This window comes from Sinocyclocheilus rhinocerous, unplaced genomic scaffold, assembly GCF_001515625.1.
Source record: "Sinocyclocheilus rhinocerous isolate Xijiao unplaced genomic scaffold, SAMN03320098_v1.1 scaffold4514, whole genome shotgun sequence".
Classification (NCBI taxonomy): Eukaryota; Metazoa; Chordata; class Actinopteri; order Cypriniformes; family Cyprinidae; genus Sinocyclocheilus; species Sinocyclocheilus rhinocerous.
The window spans coordinates 91,778-98,564 of NW_015634824.1; the positions used below are offsets into that span (position 1 = coordinate 91,778).

At 36.9% G+C, this 6,787-nt stretch overlaps 1 pseudogene; it reads right to left on the reverse strand.

The window, feature by feature from the left end:
* Positions 1 to 2,134: 2,134 nt before the first annotated feature.
* The window catches only part of LOC107745959 (coagulation factor XIII A chain-like), a 20,058-nt pseudogene continuing 15,405 nt past the window's right edge, over positions 2,135 to 6,787 (reverse strand).

The following is a 6,787-nucleotide window of genomic DNA, read 5'->3' on the forward strand; positions in this document are numbered from 1 at the left end:
ATGGTGTAGACAGCATCACTGATTATAATGAGTTCTATAGTATTTTGTCACGCCGCGCCACTCGCGTCCGGTGTAGACATGGTGTAACATTGGTTTTGCTTTGTTTCACAGAACTAATCGTTGCCTGGGTTGTGTACGTATGTGTGGGGCGGAGCGATCAAAATAGGGGTGAGACCCTTTTGGGGTAGGGGCGTGTTTGTTTTGGTGATTTCAAATGTCAACATTGGCTACCAGATATTGCTTACCCCACCTTTAAGAGCCAAGAGCACTGCATGAGGTCGAGTTTTATATAAAAACACTGAACAATTTCCCTTTTGATTTTCTCTGATCTGCTCAAGTCTCCTCTCCAGCCTGGGATACGAGTCAAATGAATCCATGTTCCTCATACTGTACATGTTTTACTGATGTAACTGCTCCGTCGCATTGAAGTGGATGTCCAGAATATGGACACTTTTTTTTTCCAAAGATGCCATTACCAACAGTGTTTTTTTTCTGCACCTTGACCTCCAATCAGAACAAGTTTGAGTTCTTGAAAATCCAGCTGAATTTCTGTAGTGGAAACCGAAATAAATTAGTGTTAAAAAACAAATACTCAACAAGTTCTGGGTTCTGTAGACAAAAGAACTGAATGTTGAGTTACTTGAGTTAAAGCCAATATATTTACTCTTTATACATTAATATGCAAACAAATTAAAAGGAAATATTGTGTGGTAGTCAATATTTTTCCACAAAACATACACAAATATGAATGTACAGTTGAGCACATCATGCTAATCTTTTTAGTCTCATGATGAGCCTGGTATCATCCTTTTATATAATGACACACACACACACACACACACACACACAGATGTTTATATTCTTACCTCCCTCTTTCTCTACCAAGTTCTCCTTTTCCTCATTTCCTAAATCATCATCATCAAAAAAAAAAAAAAACCCAAAAACCTTTAAACTCTTTAAAACTTATTATGTTAGGAGTTATGGATAATCATTCATTTGTACTACTAAAACCATAATCATGAAACATAACAAATATTCAATAATCGTTTTCTAATTACAAAGTACAAATTTAAATATGTATATTTATTAACCACAAACACAAAATAAACTATGTCTATGTGTTAAACTTACATGAATTAGAACCCATTGTCCATGTTTTGGGAAAGTTCTCTAGGTTCCTAATAGATAGATAAAAGGAAGGATTACAGACATGTCTGAACTGAAAGTGTTTCTTTAGTCAAACAACAAGTATACAAGGGCTCCATCTTAAAGGGATAGTTCACCCAAAAATGAAAATGTGATGTTTATCTGCTTACCCCCTAGGGCATCCAAGATGTAGGTGACTTTGTTTCTTCGGTAGAACACAAATTATGATTTTTAACTCCAACCGTTGCAGTCTATCAGTCATATAATGCATGGCAATGGTAACAAAATCTATGAGAGTAAAAAAACCATGCACAGACAAATCCAAATTAAACCCTGCGGCTCGTGACGACACATTGATGTCCTAAGACACGAAACGATCGGTTTGTGCCAGAAACCGAACAGTATTTATATCATTTTTTACCTCTAATACACCACTATGTCCAACTTCCTTGAGCGCGCACACGGCATCCATGTCATTGCACGCAAAAATGCATCATCATCAAACCTGCGTAAATGCTACTTCCGTTAACGGTTATTCAACATTTTGTACAATAACAGACAACAGAGCTAAAATCTAGGAAGTAGGATGAAGTAAATCATAACTTACATTTCATACGCCCAACATCCACCAATAATAAACAGCTTGGTCTTGGTTGGGACTTGAGCTACTGTCCAAAAAGCTTTGAAACATTTTAGTTTTTTTTAAATCAAAGCTTAGAGTGAATCTTTGAATGGTAGTCGTAAAATTATGTCAGGAAATCACTGCAAAATCAATGAGTACATACAATGAATTTTAATTAAAAACACTACCTTTTTATCGGCATTTTTATTAATTTACTTATATGTTGTGCTTATGCTTATTCCCTTCTAAAGCATGTTATCAGTCAGAAACAAAAGCAAACATTTTGTTATGTTTATTCTCCACTGACAGATAAATCATGCCAAGCTGTATTAGTGCAGTCAATACAAAGAAAGGTATGTGTGTTTATATAGTTTATGCTGTGATGGAGATTACATGTTTTTTTCATGGATCAAGACTACAGGGATCTGTTTCTCAGCTTCATTCTCTGTGGTGTTTAATGCTGGATGGTGAGCTCAGTCTCTCCATACACCTGTCTGAGAGCTGCGAAGTCTAGACTGGCTATCAGTTTAGTAGAGCCGGCCCGTCGGGGACTGAACGTCTCTGTCCATGTTATAGAGGTGCCTGGAGCAATCAGGCTGTAAAATACATCACAAGCACATCAGAAATCATGTAGAACAGATTTACATTCATGCATCTGGCAGATTCTTTTACCCAAAGCAACTTGAAATGCATTCAAGATATATGTTGGATTAATGATTTTATAACATGCATTCCCTGGCAATCAAACCCATGACCTTGGTGTTGCAATTAAGAAGGGTGAATCTAAAAAAACAACAACAACAAAAAAAAAACACGTCCATGTCACATTTAGCTCTTAAAGAGTAACAAATGTAGTAGTATATAAAGTTTATGGATATATAAATTAGTAATATATAAAGTAAATATTACTTTTATATATTTTATATATATATTTTTTAAAGATTTTAAATGTACACTGTCCTTGCTTAAAATGCACTTGATTATTTTTGGAATTCGACCGTTCTAAATTTGAAAAGTCTCATAATATTTTGTCCCACATTAAGTCTTTACCTCTATAATAGCAGATATTAAAAAGTTTCAGTGTAATAGCATCAGTCTGACAGTGTTCACCTGTACTGCTTGCGTTTGAAGGGCATGATTCCAGGACCCTCCATACGCAGATCCACGTTCTCCAGATTGAATTTAAACGCGTTGGTGAACTCAACAGACACGTACATTTCCTCACTCACTCTTGGAGAACCAGTGATCTACAGAGAGACCGCACAAACACCCAGAGAGAGAGAGAGAAGTGAAAACTACCAGTAGAGGGCAGCAGACTAATTTACATTCAACTGGCAGACACTTATATTGAAAGCAACTTACAGTTCATTCAAACTAAATTTTTGAATTTTTGAATTTTAGATTTTGTTAGTATTTGGGTTCCTTGGGAATATGTGTGTTCCCAGCCTATAAAACATATAAAAAAATTAACTTAAAATCTCAGGAGCACTTCAAGTAAATATTTGAAATAAAATGAATATGGTTGACCAAAATATAAATAAAAATAAAAAAATCCCTGATTTGAACAATAAATTAAACCTAAACAGTCTTAATGCAGTTTGATACGATTAAACTTAAAATATTTTTAAACTGATCAGACTCAGATATTATGTTAATATTATATATTGTTATATAATAATAATATAAGTTTATATAATGTTTAATAACACATGTATAGTTCAACAATATTTAACATTAATTATTTGTATTATTTTTTATATTATAATATACTGAAGCTTAAAAGTAAGTTTAATAATAACTTTAATATTAAACTATATTAGGATGAGTTTTAATTTATTTGTTTAAACTTTCTTTACCTGCTGAACCTCTTTAACCTAAAATAATCACTTGAAGTAGCCCCTTTTTAAGTTATTATTTCAAGAATTTAACAACATATTTACATGTTCACGGTTCTCTGTTTTTGGTTAATGGTTACATGACATGCAAGTAAACAATAAAAAAATTATTAAACTAAAGTATTTATTTTCATTTTCACCTTTTAAAATTATTTATTAGCTTTTTCAGTTCCCTCATCAAGGCCAGTTTGGGATACCCTGGTTTTAATGTAAATGAGAGGTACAGTAACAGTAATGATTAAAGTCTGACCTTCACAATGAGTTTGGGGTTGTCCATTGTGATGACTTTCATCGCTGTAATGATCTGTCCAGTCTCTTTAAACTTCCCCGTCGCGGATGAAGTGAATGTTTGCCTGTTCCACCAGCTTGTGCATGTAGTCCTCTCCGCGCACCAGCACTTTCTCCTCCTTACCTATCATCACCAGCAGGGGGAGCATTGAATGCATGAATATAATGCAACAACATCATATTTTACACTCTCTCCTACATCATTTACTCACTCTGCAGTGGATCCAGTTTGACTTTGGGAGTTTTAAACACAACCTTGGCACTCGGGACTCCGGTATAATACACCGCGGTCCCGGTGACGTACACGTCACCAGTGCGGCGCTGCTTACTGCAGTTCTTAAACTGCAGTTACGTCAAAGTTGTCCCCCACGCGAACGTCCAGACTGGGGATCTCCACCTCCACGTCACCCTGAGGAAGAGAGGCTTTCTTTCGCTGACAGCCGAACTCCTCGGGCCTTCTCCAGCACACGGCGCTCCTCTGGGCTCCCTGAGTAAATAAAGGTTTAAAATGAAAGCAGATTCTGGTTGTGTGATGTTTATGTGACCCTTTATGTCTGTCTAACAGCAACTTCTCTCACCTTCAGGGAACTTGTATTGATCAGTGATGTGGACTGACGTCCATCGTGAAGCACGGCTTTGGTCAGCACTATGCGGCCCACGTGAGTGGCATTCACCCTTGCTACTTCTAGAGTGCCATCTTTTTGTCTACGATAAAAAAATCACATCACTGTTCACCTGTGGAAATAAATAGAAAGAGTGAGATGCACAGACATGTATTTAGCTCTTAAATTAGAAACTGGAAAAATCAATTTACACAGATTCTGTCTTATTTCAGTCTCTAATCCTCAGAGACCTCGAAACTGATGCATTTACTTTTTTCCTGTTTGTTCTTAGTTTGTTTTCACTCATTCATGTCATGATGTATATTGTTTATTGTTTTGAGGTGAATTTTGGAAAAACACTGGGTTGCAATGATGGGTTTTCAAGGTTACACTCCTATGTTTTGTGACTTTCTTCTTCTGAAATTTGGATGTGTTCTGGATCTCAGAGCTTTTCTCTGCTACTTTCTAAAATGTTATCTCGCTGATGATCTTCTATAGCACCTGAAAATACACATTTGGATAATTAAGATAATAAGAGATAACTAGATATATACATTTTCTGAAGAAAATGCGAGTGGTGCTTGCCGTGGCAAAACTCTGCACTGTGCAGTTACTAGAGTCTTTTTTTTTTCATGTTTTAATAATTAGGATTTTTAGCACATTTTAACACTTAGCTAATCACTATTAGCATGTAACTATTCAGTGCTAGCATGTGTAGCATGTTGGAAGTCCTGTTGGCTAGCATAAGTCAAAAGAGTCATCCCCTATGTCTATATAAAGAGATGTAGGTCTTGCTAAACGGTTGCTAGGGAGTGGCTTGGCAGATGCCAGTGATGATACTCCAAAGGCTGCTTTCCAGTATGAACGATATAAACCAAAGCCCATGCCTCTATGACATTCAGATTTAAAGATATGCTTCTTTAGGTTTGGGTTGCTAGGGTGCTGTAAATGGTCGTTAGGGCTTGGCTTCATGATGACCCTGAGAGACTGATTGGTTTCCTGAGTAAAATGAGCCCACCCCAGAGTCTCTATGACATTGTGATCCAGAGTTATGTTCAATGCAAAATTCCTATGCAAGTTACCATAGTAGGAAAAACGTGTGCTCAGTTCCTTCACCATAGTATGTCTATGGGGCCAATTTGGAGGGCTCTAGCACCCCAGGGCTATAACTTATACCCCATTGCAAGGTATGATCTCACACAGCTTGACAGACTCTTCAAATGTGGTGACCCATGTGCATGGCCGGACTTACCATTGGGCTTGAGTGGGCTGCAGCCCATGGGCCCCGCCTTGTAGTGGGCCCCGCCTTTGCCCGTTTACGTTTGTTTGATTTGTTCGTTATATGCCAGTCAGAATTCAGAAAATATCAGCCGAATTACCACTGCGCACGCAAGATCTAAACAGGCCAGCTGGGGCTACAGCTTACAACTACGACCTTTGAGGCCACAATCAAACAGCATAAAGTGGTATTTATAATTATTTCATAGAAGAAGGACACATGTATCGCGTCTGCACCGATTGGTTTGTTATCACATGGCTACTTTAAACAGCTCCATTAAGCCTTTAGCCCCAAAGAGCGCACATTTAGAAAGATAATGATACATTTTCAAATGTTCACACCTCATTTCTTTACAGAGGATGATTCTATATTGCTATATTAATGTTCCACTAAATTATGCGATCATCTGACGAGTTTTGAGCGCTCTCCCTCGTCTTACTGCCATTACACATAGTGGGGAAGAAATGTCATCAAAATGATTTTAAATAAAAAACAGCAATTTAATGAGTTTTTGTTTTTATAACATAGCTATCTATGCCTATGATATAGGACTTCGCCTATCACACAAACAAGAGTCCTGTTTTTTCCCCCCAGAATATCTGCACCATGGCAAATGTACAATAAACCACAACTTACAGAGTAACTTTCAGACCCAAAATTCCGTTTTGCTCCGTCAGAAAGAAAATAGAACAAACAGCAGAACCGCTGCGTCTCCGAACAGCAGTTTTGTTCCTCAGCGTTACACGGACCAGCAAATGATTCAATTAGGCTATAAGTACAGTCGTTTGCAAAGTTAAATGAATCAGCTTTTTAAACGAATCGGTTGATTCAACTCACTCATTAAGACAGTCACTTGCTGCCACCTACTGGCGGTTGTAGTTTCATATTTAAACAAAGAAGATATTTCATTTTTGCAATCATTTAATATTTCTACATTAAAATGTTATATTTAAAC